Source organism: Zalophus californianus, chromosome 3, assembly GCF_009762305.2.
Source record: "Zalophus californianus isolate mZalCal1 chromosome 3, mZalCal1.pri.v2, whole genome shotgun sequence".
Classification (NCBI taxonomy): Eukaryota; Metazoa; Chordata; class Mammalia; order Carnivora; family Otariidae; genus Zalophus; species Zalophus californianus.
Window position 1 is genome coordinate 35,704,482 of NC_045597.1, and position 20,777 is coordinate 35,725,258.

Sequence of the window (20,777 nt, forward strand, 5' to 3'; positions counted from 1 at the left end):
CTGTCTGCTACTTAGGAACTCTGATCTTAACCATGTAGCTTATTTCATTAAACTTCTGCTATTTCTAGGTCTGTTATGAGTATTAAATGGAAAAAAAATGTGTATAGAATAATTAGCTGAGTATCCAGTAGATGGATGCCAAGCTAGATGCTTCATAGGAATAGAGCCTGCTCTTACGACCCAAGGTCATTATTATGGATGCATGCATTTAAGCCATGCTCCAATAACTAGTATGGGTGCATGCATGCATTCTTACTCATCTTTGTATGTCAGTATCAACTTAACTCTTTTTTGTATCTTCACCCCTCATTGATCTTTAATGAACTTAAAAACACATACTCATATTTACATAAAGAATATTTTAAAGAAATATGAATAGTATATTGAAGATGAGCTTAAGGATCTGGTTTAAGGACGGAGGCATCAGGATGCTTATAAACTCTTTTCATGTAAATGTAATTTTTTTCTCTCTATAATCTCCCCAAATTTTCTGTTGCCCTTTTGTAATCTCTTCCCACCCCCCACCCCCCTCATCTCCACCTTACCCCACTCCTATTCCTTAGACATTCACTGATGGGCTTTCTGTCAAAATAGATCAGTTTGCATTTTCTAGAATTTTATATAAATGGAATCATATAGTATCTACCTTTGTCTGACTTATTTTGCATGATCATTTTGAAATTCATCCTTGTATGATGACATATCAGTAGTTCATTTTAAGGTTGAAATAATATTCTTCTGTGGGATATAACATCATTTGTTTATTCATTTACCTGTTGATGAAGATTTGGATTGCTTGCAGTTTTTGGTCATTGCATTTTGATCAGCTGCTATGAAGATTTGCATACCAGTCTTTATATGAACATTCGTTTTCATTCTCTTGAATAAAAAAAAAAAAAGGAATGGTGGAAATGGACTGGCTAGATTCTATGGTAATTTTTAAGAAACTGTCAAACTGTTTCTGCAGTGGTTATACCATTTTACATTCTTACCAGTGTATAAAAGTATTTTGTATAGAATTGGAAATATTTCTTTCTTAATGTTTATAGAATTTACCAGTGAAGACTTCTCATTATGGAGTTTTCTTTGTGGAAAGGATTTTAGCTATTTAGCAAATTTTTTAATAGTTAAAGGACCTGTCATCTAATTATTCTTGAATGAGCTTTGTTAGTGTTTGTGTTTCAAGGATTTTTTCTTTTCATGTAAGTTCACAGAGTTGTTGATGATATTTTCTTACTATGCTTTCAATAATGGTGTCACCTCACTATTTCTTATATTGATAATTTGTGGCTTTTTCTCTCTTTTTTAGGATCAATCTGACTAGAGGTTTATGAATTTAATTGTCTTCTACAATAACCAGCTTTGATTTTATTGATGTTTTCCCCCTGGGTTTTCTATTTTCTACTTCATGGGTTTTCATTCTAAGCTTTATTTTTCTGTCAGCTTATTTTAGATTTAATTTGTTCTTCTTTTTCTTGTTTCTCAAGGTGGAAACTGAGATGATTGGATTGAGAGATTTTATTTTCTCACGTAAACATTTAGCGCTGTAAATTTGCCCCTCAGTACTACTTTAGTAGCATCATCCCACAATTTTGATATATTTTTTCATTTTTATTCATTTCAGAATACTCTTTGATTTCTTTTTCTATTAATTCTTTTGCCAGTGTGTTATTTATAAGTGGGTTTTGTTTCTTTGTTTTTAGTTTGCACATAATGAGGGATTTTCGGATACTTTCTCCATGGCTGTCCACTGCTCTACTTTCATCTCATTTACATGGTTTACAGTGAGAAACCTGCTGTTACCCTTACCTTTGTTACTCTTGATGTAATATGCATTTTTGTTCTCTGGTTGCTTTGGATATCTTCTTTTTTCAGTGGTTTGGAACAATTTTATTATGATATACATTGATTTTTTTTTTTTCGTGTTTCTTGTGCTTGGGGTTTGTTGAGCTTCTTGATCTATGTGTTTTATTTTTTCTAAAAGAAAATCTAAATGTTATTTTTAAAAATACTTTTCTGGTCTCTCTCTCCCCTCTGTTTGGTATTCCAATTATTTGCACAGTAGACTGCTTTTAAAGTTCTTCCACAACTCACTGATGCTCTTTTTTTATCTTTAATTTTTTTTCTCTCTGTTTCAGTTTGGATACTTTCTCTTGCTGTGTCTTCAAATTTACTACACTTTATTTTGCTATGTCAAATCTGCCATCAGTCTTATTTAAATGTAAATATTTTGGTTTTCCTCTCTAGAAGTGTGATTTGTGTCTTTTAAAACTTTCCATCTTAACTTTTGAACATATGGAGTTGATAATGTCTGTTTTATGCCCTTATTAAGTCTGTTATCTGTGTCAGTTCTGAATTGATTATGATTCATCGATCTCCTCCTTATGGCTTGTGTTTTTCTACTTCTTCGTGTTTCTGGTTATATTTTGTTGGAAACCATGCATTGTAAATTTCATCTGTTAGGTGGTGGATATTTTTGTATACTGCATATTTTTGTGTTTCAGTTTGTATTCTTTAGCATTGTTCTTGGTCATAATTTAGTTACTTGGAAACAGGTTGATCATTTTGTGTCCTAGTTTTAAGATTTGTTAGTGGGACAAGAGCAGTGTTTAGTCTAAGGACAGGTGTTTCTCACTACTGAGACAAAATGATAGGGAGTACTGTCAATGCTTTGTGAATAAAGTTTCCCAGTCACCTAGTGAGAAAAATACAGGATTCCTAGCCTTGTGTGACTGCTGTGAACTGTTTCCTCTAATCTTTTCAGTTGATTATTCCCTTGGCCTTAGGCAGTTTAGTTACACACGGACTGGATAGTATTCGCTTGAATACTCAAGGGGAATGCCCTGCATCCACATTTCTCTTTGTGCCTTGCTCTCCACTCTGATTCTCTGTCCTGCACACTCTGGCTCCCTTGATCTCCTAAGATCTCAATTTGTAACAGTCCCATGGCTCCGTTTGGGTTTCCCTTTACTGCTCCTTAGCATGGAAATTCTTTCAAGGCACTAAGCTGAAGCAGTTGTAGGGCTCAGTTAGTTTGTTTCCTATGTCTCAGGGTTCATTGTCCAATAGTGTGTTCAAAATCATTGTTTTATATATTTTGTTGATATTTTTTTTAGGTGGAAAATTAAATCCAGTTTGTGTTCTCTATCTTGTAGACCTGGTTTTGAATCTGTCATTTGCTTGCTCATTTGTTTGTTGCATTTGAAACCAGGACAAGTGGAATTTTATTACATTCTGCTTTGTTGGTCATTGGTATATGTTGTAAATATTAGCATCTTCTAGTAATGTTGTAGGCATTAGATTGCTTTTTGTTACTTGAAGTGTGGGCAGTACTTATATTTTAACCTATGATGGCCAATTTTTATAAATTAATGAATAAATGTAAAGTAAGATGTGAGTAGTATGGGAAACATTAAATTACCCACAGCATATAAATAGAATTGGAATTTTTAAAAATTAAGTTTTTGGAATGTCATAAAAAATCTGAACCTGGGATTTTAATGTATTAAATATATAGAAATATAATGGAGACTTCACTCAAATATTGTGATTCTTCTGATGACCTAAGTATATTAAATGATATAAAAATGTGTACATAATTTACCAAATATTTCATTTCTATTGAGAAATTTGATATTAGCCACTGACAAAATAATCCTCAAGTAAATATAGAAAATGTCTGATACCACCTGAATTATTAATAGCAAACATTCTCATTCTTTGATGTAGGAAAAGCATGTTAGACAGACTCTGGAACTTAATAGAGACAGTGGCGGAGAATCTACAAATAGTGAACACAACCACAAAGTACAAAATAGTTGTTATATCCACCCGGTCAGATTTTTAAAAAATTAAACAGATAATAGCTCTGACTATAATATTTTAAGATAAAGAAAATATTAGGAAATATATATGACCACATTTAAAAAAAAAAAAAGGCCTTTTCCCTAAAAAGGAAACTCTTCAGCCATTTCATCTATTTTTACTCATTTAAATTTGTTCAAAAAAACAAGTGTTCATCTGTATTTCTTTAACATATTATTTTAGAAAAGCACAGATGATGTTTGGCACTCTTAATTTTCCAAGCCAAGAAGTAGTCTACTTAAAACTGGCTTCAGGTTTCTTTTTTGTTGTATATTTTTACTACATTTTCATAGCATGTTCTGCTTAAAATACAAACACACAGATGGCAAGATACTGTTACCAGCCATAAGGTTGAAGTATGTTTGTGTGTGTTGGTTGGAAAATATCTATAAAATGAAGTACTTGTAGACACTAAACAAAATCCACTCTCTCTAGATATTTTATAATATAGCTACATATGGAGCACTTTAATGACCACAATATATGCTTCTAAAATTAGGCTTGTTTACTTCAGTGAAAAATTATATGGCCTTTGGAGAACAAACCCAACTTGCCTCCAATTTTTCAGCAACATGAAAGAAAGGATTTTGCTAACTGTAACCTAAGGAAATGAAAAGAAAAAAAAAAAAAAGGAAAGGTTTTGGAATTGAAGCTATTTGATATAATTTGTAATATATACTAAGTTTTTGGTATTATTCATGCATTTATTTGATATAGATGTAGTGACTTTCAGGCAGATGCCTATATTTTAAAAGGAATCAATTTTCTTAAGCCTGATAATAAAACATGTCAAAAAATCTACTATCTTCTTGTATGCATTCCTTCCCAATTCATTATTAATTATTACAATGCAAACAGAGAGAGTTTTTTTAACAGAGAGAGTTCTAATGAAGAAGCTATTTTTGTTCCTAAAATAGAAAATTGATTAATTTAAGCATTTTGGTTGCAAGATTCTAAACATGTAGGTTGTTTCAAAATGATTTAACTAAAAGAGGAAGGAGAAAACTATACTGTATAAAAGACATGCTAACTTCCAGAGAAATCTATCAGGATAAAATGTGTGCTCCAGATATAATACATTGGTAAATTAGATATAGAGAGCTAATTGATTTAATGGTTGACAGAGGGACTAAACTGAGAAATTCAGTGGAAATAGCAGATTCAGTCATTTGAGGTGTACCACTGAAACATGAAAAAAATCATACCAGTTATATTTGCTAAAAAATAATATCAGTTTACATTTAAACATCTTATTTGATATGGTACTCACAAATATTTTAACAGGGAACTCTTCATTTTTTTAACTTTTCATTTTTAATCCAAATATTTCTCTTTGTCTCACCAACATTTCAACCATGGTTTCAATTTCTTTGATTATATCAATTATGCCTATGTGTGTTTAAGGGACAAGTTTCATTCTAAAAATAGGAAATTATTTACTTCTTTATAATTAACTTCTTCCTTGTTTATTCCTTTTATCTCAGATTTTAGTTTTATACAATTCTTTGCATTTTAGCTGGCCTCCAGTAACTAAAAATTGTTAATATATGACTAACTAGATGTATTTTAGAACAAAAAAATAAATGCTATGTCATTTTGACGTAGTCAATGGACAGTTGCTTAATTGTATCTGGAGGTAATAATTCTGTTTATTAAAATGCATGTTGTTCCTTTTTTTCTTCAAGTTATTTTTTATGGATTGGGATCTTGGAAGAAGTATATATTAAACCTGTTTATTGCTATTTACCCCACATATTTTTTTTTCTCCTAAGCTAAGTAAATGGCTGTGAAAATCAGCTTGCAGTTTAAATGATGTATTTCTATTTAATTACAATTCAATGATAAATGTTAATTGGTAACAAAAATCAAAATCAAAAGTCATGTATTTGTTTTGCTTTGTTTGCCTTATCTGTGCTCTCCCAGAATCAGAGAAGTGGTTGGGGCACATCATTCTTACATTGCATTTTTCTTTTCTTTGCCCTCTGTCACTTATCAGACTCAGGCAACACAGTCCAACTTGGGAATCCAACAGTCAGGGGCCTCAAAATGTAATAAAAGCCTTACAAGTAAGTGAAACAGGAGGTTTTATATACGAAATGAAGAACATTAAGAAATTTCACCTGTAGCTGCTGAAATTCTACCATTAGACATTGTTTTGGGTAAATTGTTGCCTTTCCCCACCTCCTTTCCATAGGACTTTCCTTACAGGACTCCACTCAATGAAATTAATTTTACTTTGGAATGAACTTATTTATCATACTGTTTTCTTTGTGACAAAAGAAACCAAGAGAGCATGGCAAGGGGAGACTCATTAGGAGGTAAAAGGAGGTGCTTTTAGCCAGAAAGAATAGGCAAACTTTGCTTTTTCATAATTTTGTGAAATCATCTTTCTTATATGACTTCAGTTTGGATTATAATCTTTTCCTACCTTGATGCTGTAAAACTGAGATTAATTTGTGGATGCGATTAGGCTATAAAGTCAGAAATCCTGTGCAAGAGAGGAGGGCATTTCCTCTGCAGCTAGTGAACAGTTTCTACTTCATTCTACTGCCTATAATCCTGACTCAAAAAAGAAAAAAAAGACTCCCAAAATTAATATATTTATTTAGTTTGTATCATGTAAATTAACCTTAAATTAACTATATTTTTCCTCATAAATATGTGGTGGTCTCTTTTAAATAAGCCTGTGCATCATTATTTTTACCATCATGATCAACCTCATTATTAATAGTGAATTTTGCATCCATTTTTGGAACAGCACTCATTGATTAGTCAGCCTCTGCCTGATCCATGGGGGTAGGCAGCCTCTCTGACAATGACCATAACCCTCATAATACCCCTAGCCAATTGTTCAGGAAGTCATTCCCTCCCAATTTCTGCAATGAGCAACTTATTCCCTAAAGTGTGAGATTTGATTACCTTTTCTCAGCATGCATTCAGACAAATGTTATTATTGGTCATAAAATTATCCAGCCCAGTGACCTATGGTGACAGTGAATTTCACAAGGTGACTGCCTGCTGAGTGAAGCATCTCCTTTTATTTGTTCTAAATATTTTATATTATGGAGCTTGAAAATAAAGGGAGTAACTTCAGATCTTTAAATACAGTGACACTGGCCTTCTAGGTTGGCAGGATTTTCACATATATTTTTCTCAGCTTGCCTCCATGGAGTAGGATTGTCAAATTTTGCAAATAAAAATACTGGATTTCCAGTTAAATTTGAGCTGATGATAAAAATTATCTTATTGTAAGTATGCTCCAGACAGTATTTGGGACATCTTTATGCTAAAATTTGAAATGTATTGTTTATCTGAAATTAAAGCTCAACAAGGTGTTTTGTATTTTATATACCAACCTGCTCTTGAGTGATTCATTTCACCTACACTTTGCCAAAACCATTTGTATTGCTATAGGTTGTCTCTATCTAAATCGCTGATTCAATTAACTTCCTTTAGGTGTTGTGTAAAAAGAAATGTGACAGTTTGTCTAAAATTCTTCTTTGAATCACTCCGAAGGTAACTAGGATGGCATGCTTGCTGGAAATATGTTCAGTTCAAACCCCAGTCTATTTGTTAAAAAAAAAGAAAAGAAATGGGCAAGAGCAAGTCAAATAAATATTTTTTTCTTTTAATAGATTCTTTTAGACAGACACGGAAGTATTGCCTCTGAGTAAAAATGTCCATTTCCCTTTGCTCCCCTCGTAGAACTATTCTCATGCATGGATTTGTATGTAAAATTCATAAGTGACTGCTGATCTGGGCCCTGTTGCATCACTGAATCTAGATTTAACTGTTGTCTGAATGCAGTTGTCACCATAGGGAAATCTGTGTAGCACTGGAAAGGTCACGAGAGCACCTGCCCGGATGTTAGCAGATGGTGATTCTTTACGCTGGAACGGTGGCTGGTAGAGATTTGTGGAAAAAAAACCACTCATACAGTAATCCCCTCCTTATCCCCAGGGGCTATGTTCCAAGACCCCCCAGTGGATGCCTGAAACCAGGGATAGTACCAAACCCTATATATACTATCTTTTTTTCCTGTACATACATACCTGTGATTAATAACAATAATAATAAAATAGAACAACTGTAACAATATACTGTAATACAAGCTGTGTGAATATGATCTCTCTCTCTCTCAAAATATCTTATTGTACTGTACTCAACCTTCTTTTTGTGAGGATGTGAGATGATAAAATGCCTACCTGATGAGATGAAGTGAGGAGATTGATGTAGGCACTGTGACTTCGCTTTAGGCAACCACTGACTTTCTGACATACCATCAGAAGGAGGATCTCCTTGCTCCCGGTCTACAGTAGACTGCAGGTAGCTGAAGCTGTGGAAAGTGAAGCCACGGATAAGGGAGGCTACTGTGTGTACTCTTAGAGGAAGTTGCTGAGCAAGGCAGTTCACTGGGTTGGTACTCTGCGAGAGTGAATAAACCGGTGTGCAAACATTACCTACCTCACCAGAAAAAGATGGAAATTTTATTCTACTTGAGCAAAATCCTGTAGGCCGAACACTTGGAGTGATGAAATTCCATACATACCAATGGGGGAGAAAATGTATTTCAATGACTGACCATAAACCCCTTGAAACATGACTAGAGATCTTTCGATAGTGACCGCCAGACCACAGTAACTGTTTATGGCATTGTCAGTGTAAAGGAAGAGGCACTATAGAGCCTCTTTGGAACATGGCAATGCAGATATTCTTAAAATTCTCTAGGGAAATCCAGACGCCTCAGTGTAATTTTCCTGGGTGTGTTCCACATATCAACTTTAGGTATAATCGAAGAAAACAATAATTACTCTGAGCAGAGGATGCCGACTACTTCATGAACATACAACATAGTAATGCCTCAAAGTTAGACCCAAGGGAAGGCACAGTTGGGTCCCTGATCACATCTTTTGTGTGAAACTCAGGAATCCTATTTTGCTTTGAAACTATAGGATTCTATTTTAGAATGAAAAAAATAGTTATAAAAATGAACAATGTATCATGTGTATAGTGGTGGATGTTATTGGAAAGAGATGAAAAGCAGACTGACACCATCGCTTTCCGTGCAGCTCGTGTGATGAAGAGGCTCAGGTGCCCATCATGCTGTGTAGAGCAGTGTGCAAAAGGTTTTAGATAATCGTACTTGTCTTCTACAGGAGGTCACCATCTACCACCAGAGCGTGGGGAATTGCAGAGTCAAAAGAAGGCCTTAGAAACAGATAACTAAATCCGTCAAAAGTTTCAGAATAAATGAAGTGGGAGAAAAATTTTTACTTTGGCATATTTTCCCCTTGTTTACGAAACACAGTGATGATAGCCACTCTCCATTAAGGGCATGCTTAGTCTTTGTATACATTATCTCTACTGTCCCTGTCATTGTTGGCCATAATGCCGATAGAGATGAAGTATCGGATTGCGATTCCTGTTTTATAAATAGGTACTTGTTTGAGTTCATGTATCACATTACAGGATCAAGGGCAAAAAGAGTAGAGAACCAAACCAAACTAAATAAAAAAACATGTTCTTACTATACCCTCCAACCAATAGTTCTGTACAGGGGGTAATTTTAATCCCTCAGAGTAGATTTGGTAGTGTCTGGGTTTCCATGGTAGTGTCTGGGGAAGGGAAAAAGAAGTGTTAGTCACCTAGTAGACGGAGGTCTAGATGCTGCTAAGCATCCTACCACGTGCAGAAACATGCCCACAACAACAAAAAATTATTGGACCCAATTGCCAATGTTGAGTAACACTGATTTAGAATAAGCAGTCTGCTCAACTACTGTGGTACTATGTTAGTTTTATCCTTTAAATAAGAATGTTCTCTGTTATATTCAGAATTACTTAGATAATGGGCCACAGTAACCAAGAGCTCCAATATTCCTGCTATTCTAACTACGAGGTGGGAGGATTTGGGTAAATCTTTCCAAGATACAGATTTGGTTCTATTGTAATTCAACCATTTTTATGATGCATTTGCTTTTTCCAAGGAAACGGGTGAATTATAAATAAATAAAATTCCCGAGATTCTAATAGCCATCCTCATCAGGTCAGATGCACACATATGCACACATAAGCACACACATGCACAACTCATGCTCTTCTCAAACTTAGAGGCTTCGGTATCATTCTAGATACCTAGGCTCAAAATTATATAGCTATTCATCCTATCCCTCAGGCAATGAACGTTATTGTCAGTGGTCTTGTTTTAGAGCCTTATTACATCTTACCTGTTTTTTTTTCAAAAGCCTCCCCTTTTATCCAGTCCTGTCTGTGCATACAAAATCTTAACTCTGGCATTCCTTGGTTTAACACGCCAAACACACAAACAAAAGAAACAGTTTGTCTCTGGATTAGTTTCAGCTGTGAGTGGCACACAACCCAACCCAACAGTGACTAGAGCAGATCAGAGCCCTGGCCCACAAAGCTTTTAGGATTCCAGACTACTTCTAGATCACTATTTTGTTGTCCCTACAGCATAGGCTTCATCTCATGGTCCAAGATGGATAGTTCAGGTCAGCCTCTGATCCATGTAGAGGCAGCAAGGAGGAGGGGAGGGCAAAGAAGGGCATGGCCTCCTTCTCTGAGGACACATTTTAGAATTTACACAAAGAAGATAAGGATAAGGTATCATTCCTAGTAACTAAGTCAGATGATGGCATGCACCTGCAGAAGAGGCTAGGAGCCTAGATTTTTATCATCGCCCCATAACTTCCCATTACTTCAAACATCATCCCCACCTGCCACTGGTGCTTTCAATACCTTTGGATCTGCTGGATCAGGTGGCCCAGCAGCTTGGACCTGTTGCAGAGCTTTCTCTTGTCCTGGGACCCTCTCAAAACTAGTAGCTTTTTGGGTGGCTTGGTAAATGGGTGAGGGCAACACACTCAAATGAGGACTATGCTGCCTTTGAATTCCAAAGAGATCTCCTTCAAGACACACATAATAGCTCTCTGGTCATGGGTGCAATGTTTTGGCTGAGAAGTTGAGTCTGTACCTTGTCCAGTAATATTAGGAGTAACCAGCCAATCTTACTATATTCATTATTTTGCCACATATGTTTGAAAGTATTAGATACACAGTCAACTAGATCTGTGCTTTTTATAGTTGGTTGATTACGAGTATGCAATGGTGATGTTTTGTCAGTCTGTATTGTGAGATTACACCATGGACTATCAGTGTCCTCTTTACTGCTGGATATAGAGTCATTAGCATCCTTAAGTTTTATCACATTAGAGCTCTAGAAACCTTAGAATGAATTCAGAAAACTTATCCTTAACATTCTTTTTCTGTAGAACCACTTTCAGTACCAAATAGGGTTCTCCAGAGATACCGAACCAATAATATATACATTTAACCCTTCAGCAATGTGGGATTAGGAATGCCAAACCCCTGTGCGGGTAAAATCCATTTATAACTCTGGACTTCCCAAAAAGTTAACTACTGATAGCCTACTGTTAATCAGAAACCTTACTAATAGCATAAACCATTGATTAACACATATTTCATATGTCATATGTATTATATCCTATATTCTTACAAATAAACTAAGCTAGAGAAAAGAAAATTTTATTAATAAAAGTATAAGGAAGAAAAATACATTTACAATATTGTATTTATAAAAGAAATATCTGCATGTAAGTGGACCTGCACAGTTCAAACTGTGTTGTTCAATAGTCAACTGTACACATTTGTACATATGTATATATATATAGTGATTTATTATAAGAAATTGGTTCCCAAATTATAGAGGCTGGCAAGTCCCATGATCCATGGTCAGCAAGATGGAGACCCCGGAGAGCCATGGTGTAATTCCAGTCTGAATCCTGTCGTTGGCTTGAGACCCAGGAAGAGCTGATATTTCAGTATGAATCCAAAGGCAAAAACAAACAACCAAAAAACCAAAAACTGATGTCCCAGCTCCCGGGCATTCAGGCAGAAGGAGTTTTCCTTGCCTCTGGGAGGTTCAGCTTTTTTATTATATTCGTGCTTTCAACTGTTTGGATGAGGCCCGCCCACATTAGTGAGAGCAATTTGCTTTACTCAGTCTACGGATCTAGATGTTGATCTCATTCAGAAACTCTCTCACAGACATACCCCAGAATAATGTTTGGCCAAATGACCAAATAAGCACCCTGTGGCCCGGTGAAGTTGACCCATAAAATGAACTTTCACACTCCCATTGTAGAAGTTTCTGCTATTGCTATAAACCTTTCTTTTATTGGTTTTAACTACTGACGCTTATTGACTGAGTTAATTATTCCGTCAAAGGGAAAAAATGTTTACTTGTTTATTTTTCAATATACTTTCTCTGAAGAAGAGAATTTTCTCTTATCAGCTAGTGCTTTTAGGTTATTCTGAAATGCCCATCACTTGGAAAACAGAGGATGGATGTTTAACTTTTCCTTCTATTTGCTTTGTCTTAGCAGAAGGAATTCATTCCCTACTTATGTCCAGTGGGGTTCAATGAGTTGTTTTTGCCTTTTTTTTTTTGTTTTCTCTTTGTCTTTTAAATAAAGGATATTTTTAAAACTCCTAGGTTTCATTAATCAGTGTTTCAATCAGTTGTATTTATCACTGGTTTTTTTCTGCTTAAATTGTTTTTATTTTAAAGATTTATTTATTTATTTATTTGAGAGCAAGAGAAAGAGAGAGGGTGCATGCTCACGCCAGATGGGGAGGGTGTCACTGAGGGAGAGAAGCAGATTCCCTGCTGAGTGCAGAGCCCTACAGGGGGGCTGATCCTGAGATCATGACCTGAGCCAAAATCAAGTGTCAAACCCTTAACTGAGTGAGTCATCCAGGTGCCCCTCTGCTTAAATTGTTTTATCTTTGGCTAGAGTGAGTCCCATAATATGGCTTCTCTGTATGTGTGTGTGTGTGTGTGTGTTTGTTTTTTTCTGCATAACCTACTGGTCTTTGCAAGTGTTCCATGTTTTCTGGAGCAACAGTATTTACAAATTTTATATATTCTCTGTCTTAGACCTAGAATCAGCTCAAGGAGCTTTGGTTTCTTGGCATTTGAGGACAATAATCTGAGTACTGATTGTGTTTATTACTATTAAGTACTCAATGCTTTTAAGTCTTAATAATGGATAAAATTAAACATATACCTATCTTTTTAAGAAACAGGTTCATATTTATATTTATAATTCAAGTTCTTTATGGCCATATATGGGTAAGTGTAAGAAAAAATAGAGTTGTAAAATATCTTAAAACTAATTCAATATGTTACCGGTGGGAGGGTCTGTGTTGTGTAAATGGAGGTATCAGTCCTTGGATTCCCCATGAGAAGATTTACATGGGGATTCGTGCTGGAATATAGACAGTCAGAAGGAAAGTAGCGAGCACAAGCAGTTTATTAAAACAAAAGTATACTCTCAAGGTGGGAGAGCAGGCAGATTCCATGGTGGAACCAGCCCCGGGTGCTTTTGGGATTGGATATTCTGTGTCTTTCTGGGCTGGGAGGAGCTGTGACGTAGAGTGGCATGGTCTCTAATGGAGACTGCTTTCAATCATTTGAGGAAGTCCTTCCACAAGTTGGAAGGGGAGGTTTTGACCCTACTAGGTTAGTCCTGGTAGCCTTTCTCAATGAATTATAATGAATCTAGGAGTTACCCTGGAGCAGAGGTAGAAGACTAGAGTGCAGGTTCCACGCCTGTGGCTCTTGATCTGTCAACCTCAAGGTCAGGATGTTTTGCCTCTGGGCTTTTAATGTGTAGCTTATTTATCAATGTCTTTGCTTACGCTTCTATCATTCCCCTTAAAAGATTTGGGACTTGGCCTCCTACGTTCCTTCAACTGCTCATGTCTAGCTAGCTTTTAACTAATAAATGGTCTTATTTGTACTAGTAATATTAATGTTAATATTTGAGACTAATTCATATATGGTAGGATAATCCATCTTTTGAAACTAAACTCAGATGTCATTTCTGCCTACAAAAGCACCTCATGATCCTTGAAGCTGGTCTTTTAGCATAGTATACCCAAAAGCTATGGGGTCAGCCTATTTGGGTAAACTAAGTATGCTATCTATAAGATAAACAATCTTGGAAAAACAACTTATGCATATAAGTCCTAGTCACTTTAGTAGAACAGTAGAATAATAGTACCTATCTACCTTAAATAATTGAGGTAGGATTAAATGAGATAATAAATATTAAAATAATTGGAACACTGCCTGATAAATAATAACCATTTGGTAAATGTTAGTAATTCATAAATAAGTAATGGAACATTCTAAATGGAATTATATTCTAACTAGAATTATTTATGTGCATTGAAATAATATTTAGTATACTTTAAGTTTCTTGAGGGCAATGTCTACATTTAAATCACCATTACATTTTTATTTATATAAAAAAAATGAATTGTCTGAGTTACTTTGCAGAATGCCTTGCACATAGTGCATACTCAGTAGTAGTTGATTGGAAAGTGTGTGTCTGTGGGTGCTTATGTGTGTTTATGTGGGAGGAGAGAGATGAAGGAGAGACAAAGAAACGAGAGAGAGAGATAGCGGTGGGGGAAGAAAAGGAAGGAGGGAGGGAGAAAAGGAAGATCATATTTGACATTTTCCCCCTCCATTCTTGTTGAACTTTTTTCTTTCCTAAAGATTTATTCACTGGGGCACCTGGATGTCTCAGTTGGTTAAGCATGGGACTCTTGATTTTGGCTCAGGTCATGATCTTAGGGTCATGAGATCGAGCCCCAAGTAGGGCTCTGCACTTAGTGGGGAATCTGCTCGAGATTCTCTCTTCTCCCTCTGACCCTCCTCCAATTGTGCTCTCTCTCTTTTTCTAAAATAAAGAAATTAAATCTTTAAAAATAAAGATTTAATTTCTTTATTTTAGAGAGAGAGCATGGGGGAGAGGGGCAGAGAGAGAGAGAGAGAATCTGGAGCAGACTCCCCACTGAATGCAGAGTGGACACTTGAAGGGGGGGCCCATGCTGGGGGGGCTGCTCGATTTCATGGCCCTGAGATCATGACCAGAGCTGAGTCAGGAGTCAGGTGCTTAACTGACTAAACCACCCCCGGCACCCCCTTGTTGAACTTCTGAAAGATAGTTCACTAGGGTGTTATCCAATATTTGTATGGCGATTAATCCACATATACATATAGAATTTCAAAACCAGCTTTTGTAGTTTTGCTTCAAGTACTTTGGTAGAATCTATGGCTTACCTGCTGAGCAAACAAGGTCAAATTCTCAGCCAGTTCTACTGGCTGAACTTGTGGAATAACATTCACTAGGGGTAATCCAAGGAGACTGGATTCCTCTTGTCCATCACACTGTTGGGGGATCTCACAGTCATCTTTCAGGTCCATATTGTCAGACTATGGGAGCACCCCGGCAATTGACTTTCATGTTTTAAGTTGCATGATTGGGGAAAACCAGCAGCCTTTCCACTGGTGTGATTAGAGGCCAGGATACAAAAGATGTGATATGGTAGAATTTTGTCTTCAGCCCTATCCTGTCAGTGTAGTGCCGGAACTGGAGAAAACATAAACTCCTCCCCTTGTGGGATCAGGGAACTCAACGTTGCAGTTATATAACAGCATGGGAACTGCAAGATTTGCCACATTAGCAATCATAGGTGAAGACTAGTGCCCCCTTCTCTGCTAAGAAAGTGTGGATATGTATGGGGCAGTGGGAGAGTGTGGTGCTTGGAAGGAGGCAGTGAGGCCTGTAATTTGTCATTATCATCTGGAATGAGAAATCCGTAATAATGGCACACTTGTGAGTTTCTTCCCAGCTCTTCCTGTTCTCATCCCAATCTTCTTTGCATGTTCTTCATTCTTTGACTATAAATATCATTTATAGTCCAATGAATCCACATTTATATTTCCAGCCTAGATATCTCTTCTGAAGTAAAGACTTATGAGCTGATTTATTCATTGCATTGCTTTATTCATTTTTTCAGTGTTGAAATCCACCTCTGTGCTAGGCCTTGTTATAAGTCCTAGGGAGATAGCAAGGAACACAATACAGTATTCTTTTGGGTTTATTATCCATATTTTTATCTTTTTCATATATTTTTTCATATATTTATCTCTCTTATTGTTTGAATTCTGGATATGGTATGGATATGGATATCTAGATCCTTATATGTATTTCCCACTATTTCCATGAAATAATATTTGAAACACTTAGACATTTTTTTTCATGTATTTTGACTCTTACTAGTAGTACTTTATTTTCTCAAGTGTTTCTTTCATAATTTCGGATTTTGCTCTCATCTGCAGTGCTGCCTGCATCAAAGGTTGTCATTCCAGAGCAGTTGTATGTTATCTATGGGACCTGTGCATCACAAATGAGTCAAAGGGCTACCACCAGTGGTTCTTGAAAGTAGCAAGGTGGTCACTAAATTTCAAACTCAAATGCCCAGTTTCCCTTAAATACAGTCCTGAGTTTTCAGTTTTTCTGAAAGACATTTTTTTAAAAAGATATTTATTTGAGGAAGAGAGAGAGAGAGTGGGGAGGGGCTGGAGGAGAGGGAGAGAATCCCAAGCAGACTCTCTGCTTGATTGAGGAGCCCAACTCGAGGCTCGATCCTACAACCCATGAGATCATGACCTGAGCTGAAACCAAGAGTTGGATGCTTAACCAACTGAGCTACCCAGGTGTCCCAAACATTTTTGTTTTCTTATCCAGATTTTAGATTGAACCAGAAAAGCTCTCTGGTTGTATCCTTATTGTGTGGAGAAGATACTTATCTCAGTCATTCTTTACTTTCCTGAGGACGAAGCCCTTTTGAGTGCCAAGAACTGCACTCTGACCACCACTTGGTCATTAAAACAAAACCTCTAGGGGTACCTGGGTGGCTCAGTCAGTTAAACACCTGACTCTTAGTTTCAGCTCAGGTCATGATCTCATGGGTTGTGGGATTGAGCCCCATGTCGGGCTCCTTGCTCAAGCAGGAAGTCTGCTTGGGATTCTCTCCCTCTGTCCTCCCCCCAATACCCCCCTGCCCCTATGCACATGCTCTCTCTCTCTCTCTCACATAAATAAATCTTCAAACAAAACAAAACCTCTAGAGTAGTTCAAGTCTCTTTCCTCTCTAGTCAACAGCTTCAGTGTCAACTTGAATGTTTAAGAGTGTCTTCTTCTTTGTTATTTTTATTATAACTATTAAATATTTAAACCATATAAAAAGTATAGAAGATAAGGTGACAAAGACTCAAAATTCCAGGGCTCCTGGGTGACTCAGTTGGTTAAGTGACTGCCTTCTGCTCCAGTCATGGGACCAAGCCCCACTTCAGGCTCCCTGCTCAGCGGGGAGCCTGCTTCTCCCTCTCCCTCTGCCTGCCACTCCCCCCTGCTTGCGCTCTCTGTCTCTCTCTGTCAAATAAATAATAAAATCTTAAAAAAAAGACTCAAAATACCATATACAGAGATTAAACATAAAATATTATCAGTAGAATAGAAGTTTTCTATGAAAATTTACCCAATTCTATTCCCTCTGTACCCTCTTCAGATGTAAACTTGATTCTGAAATTATAAATTCCATGGAGATTTTTATACTTTTACCACATATCTATGAGCCCCCAAATATACATATTTTTCTATGATATTAACATACAGTATATATCTTTCTGCAACTTTAATTTGGCAAAAAAAAGCTGTGAGATTAAATCATGTCGATGTATGTATTATTAGTCATTCATTTTCATTTTCCATATTGCATTTCGTTGTATGAATATGCCACAATTTATCAATCCATTTATTTTCAGTTTGTAGACATTTAGGGTATTACCACATTTTGATATTAAATGCAATGAATGCAATGCTCCAAGGAATATTCTTACAGAAGTCTCTTTGTATACAAGAGTTACTCTTAGTATGTATACCTAGTAATTGCTGAGTCCTAGAGTACATAAATTTTAAACTTTACTTTTTCTAGATTACTTTCCAAGGTTGTTTTTAAAATCAGTTTACAACTACAAACCAACAGTGCATAAAGTTTTCTATCATTCTACATATTTATCAACACTATATTGTCAGACTTTTAAATTTTTACCAATCTAATGAAACTAAAATATTTTTATTGTGATCAATTTGTATTTCCCTAATTAATATGAGGCTGAAAATCTTACATATTTACTAATTTTTTTGTTTTATATATTTTTCACTGCCAATTCATATACTTTATTTTCCAGTGAAATCCCTATCTTTCTTTAAATTATGTATAAGAGTTCTGTATAAATTCAGATACTGATCTTTTATGCATTGTGAATATCTGTCTCTGATCCTTTTTAAAATTTTTTGTGTGATTTGATAACTAAGAATTTTTTTAATTTCAAAGCATCCAAATTTATCAATTTTTAAATGGTTTGTACCTTTTATATCTTGTTCAAGAATTTCTTCCTATCCTGAGATCATTAAATATTTTTCTGTTCCTTGTACAAGAGTTTTAAAGTTTAACTTCATGTTTAGGTGTTGTAATCTGCATGGAAATTATTTTTACCTATGGCTGGAAACAAGATTTCAAATTTATTTAGGCCACATAGATAACTAACTATTAATGACTAGTGCATTATTTTTGCACTGATTTGTAATACCAAGTCTTCTATTTGTCAAGTTTGCATGTGAGCAAACCCAAATGATCACAGTGTCAAATCAGGCTTGTACAAATTATAGATCTGACCTAGTATCAAACTTTACAAATAATCTTAAGCACACCAATAATTAAGAAATCCAAGTAAAACAAGCTGGTGATATGTAGAAGGTACTGTGGCCCTGATTATGTGAGGTCTTGCAGAGAGTTTTGTAGTCCATCACTTACAAAGATGACTGCTGTATTAGTCATGAAACATCTCCATTTTATATTCTAGTAGTTATATTTCCTAGGTAGCTAAGGGCTTCAAATTCATAGATTCCAAATTGGGTTGTCCGTAAGACAGCCTACGCAATAGCATTTCCTCTCCCAGGAGTTAACACTGCGAATGCATTTGCTAGATCTTTCATTAAAATGTTTATGAGAAAATTTGATCAGGCTGCCTTCTTTCTCCCTTTTGTGGGGTCATCTCCCTCTTAAGTCTGACAGTGGATCTCAATCCTGCTGTTAACCATTTCCTTTCTAACATGTCTAAGTGATTATACTTTTAGGTCCCTAGTATCTTCTATCAGTCAGTCAATTCCTATACCAAAATTACATTGAATTAATAAGGACACAAAAAGTGAAGCTCGATAGTTAAGAATGCTAGACTGATTATATTTATTCCTGGTTCTGCACTTTAGTATGTAACATTGGGTACCATCTTTTGCCCTTGAACTACATCTCTTTGGGTTATGTACTTTTAGGTTAAGTTTTTTGGTTTCTTAGAAAAATGCCTTGAATTTAGTAACTCCTCAGTAATATTAGTATTCCAGCTATTATGTAGTTTTATAATAGTAAAAACTGTTAAAAACTGTTGATACCTGGTAGAGTGATTTCCCACTGCCTCCTGCTACCCCCAGACACACACATACTTTTCACATGCTTTGTTTCTTCTTCTATTATATTGACTGCTTTTACCTTTCACATCATCTCTGTATGTTATAGAATCAGCTTTTCATGAATTTTGAGATGAGGTTGATTATAATAAATTGTTATCTTATATAATATGTCTTCCTGTCTTTGATTATAGAATATTTCTCTATCTATGAAGGTCTTTTATGAGCTTGCTTAATTTTTTAATTTTTCTCCATAAGAGGCTTGTATATCTTCTTTGGATTATTGTACTAAGTACCATGTATTGTTGGCTTATAGGACTAAATGTATCGATTTTTAGGAAAGTACATTTCTAATTTATTCTTGGTGTGTAGGAATTCAATTTATTTTTTACATTGTTATTATATCCACTGACTTTGTTGAATTCTAATTAATTTCCTAATTTATCTAATTGATTTTTCTAAAGATAAACAATATTTATGAATGATGAGCTTTCTTCCATTTTTTCCAATTATGTTACATATTTACTATTTTCCTTGTTTTGCTGAGTTTATTTAGGACTTATAGTACCTGATGAATAGAAGCTCTTCCTTTTTGACCATAAAGACAATTCTTATATTGTTTCACTCTTAAGTATGTAGTCTGCATTTGTTGAGTCCTGTCAGATTAAAGAACTTCTCTTTATACATAGTTTATAATAAATTATCCTGAATGTATTTTAAAATCACTTCATATATATTTTTAAATTTTATTTTATTGTTATGTTAATCACCATACATTACATCATTAGTTTTTGCTGTAGTGTTCACGATTCATTGCTTGCATATAACACCCAGTGCTCCATGCAGAACGTGCCCTCTTTAATACCCATCACCAGGCTAACCCATCCCCCCACCCCCCTCCCCTCCAGAACCCTCAGTTTGTTTCTCAGAGTCCATAGTCTCTCATGGTTCACTTCATGTATATTTTCTGAGATGGTTGTATATATTTTTCTTTAATTTGTTAATATAATGGATTACATTAATAGATTTTTAAAAACTGGATACTGTCATATTTCTAAGATAAACCAAAACTAGTCATGCTATATTATTTATTTTTGAATACATAGTGGGTCTGTCTGCTAATACTTACATAGGATTTTTGTATCTATAGTTATAACTTTATGTCTTAAGTTCATTAATTTAATAGTGTCTGTCTCTGATTTTGTATCATATGTACTGTTTTCATAAAATGGAGAGCAATGTGTTTAAATATGACACTATAACTTGTAAGTGTGGCAGCGCTTGTAAAAAACCTTGACTTGAAGTGCATGTAAAGTGAGTATATTTTTGACTCAACATTTAAGATTTTTCAAGCTAATTTTAGTAATTTTTATAGTGTTCTCAAATTCGTTCATTTCCTATTAAGTTTAAAATTTACTCATAGAAAATCCCTCAGAGAATTTTTCTAGTTATGAACTGTTGCCAATATTAATGTTATTTGTGTGTG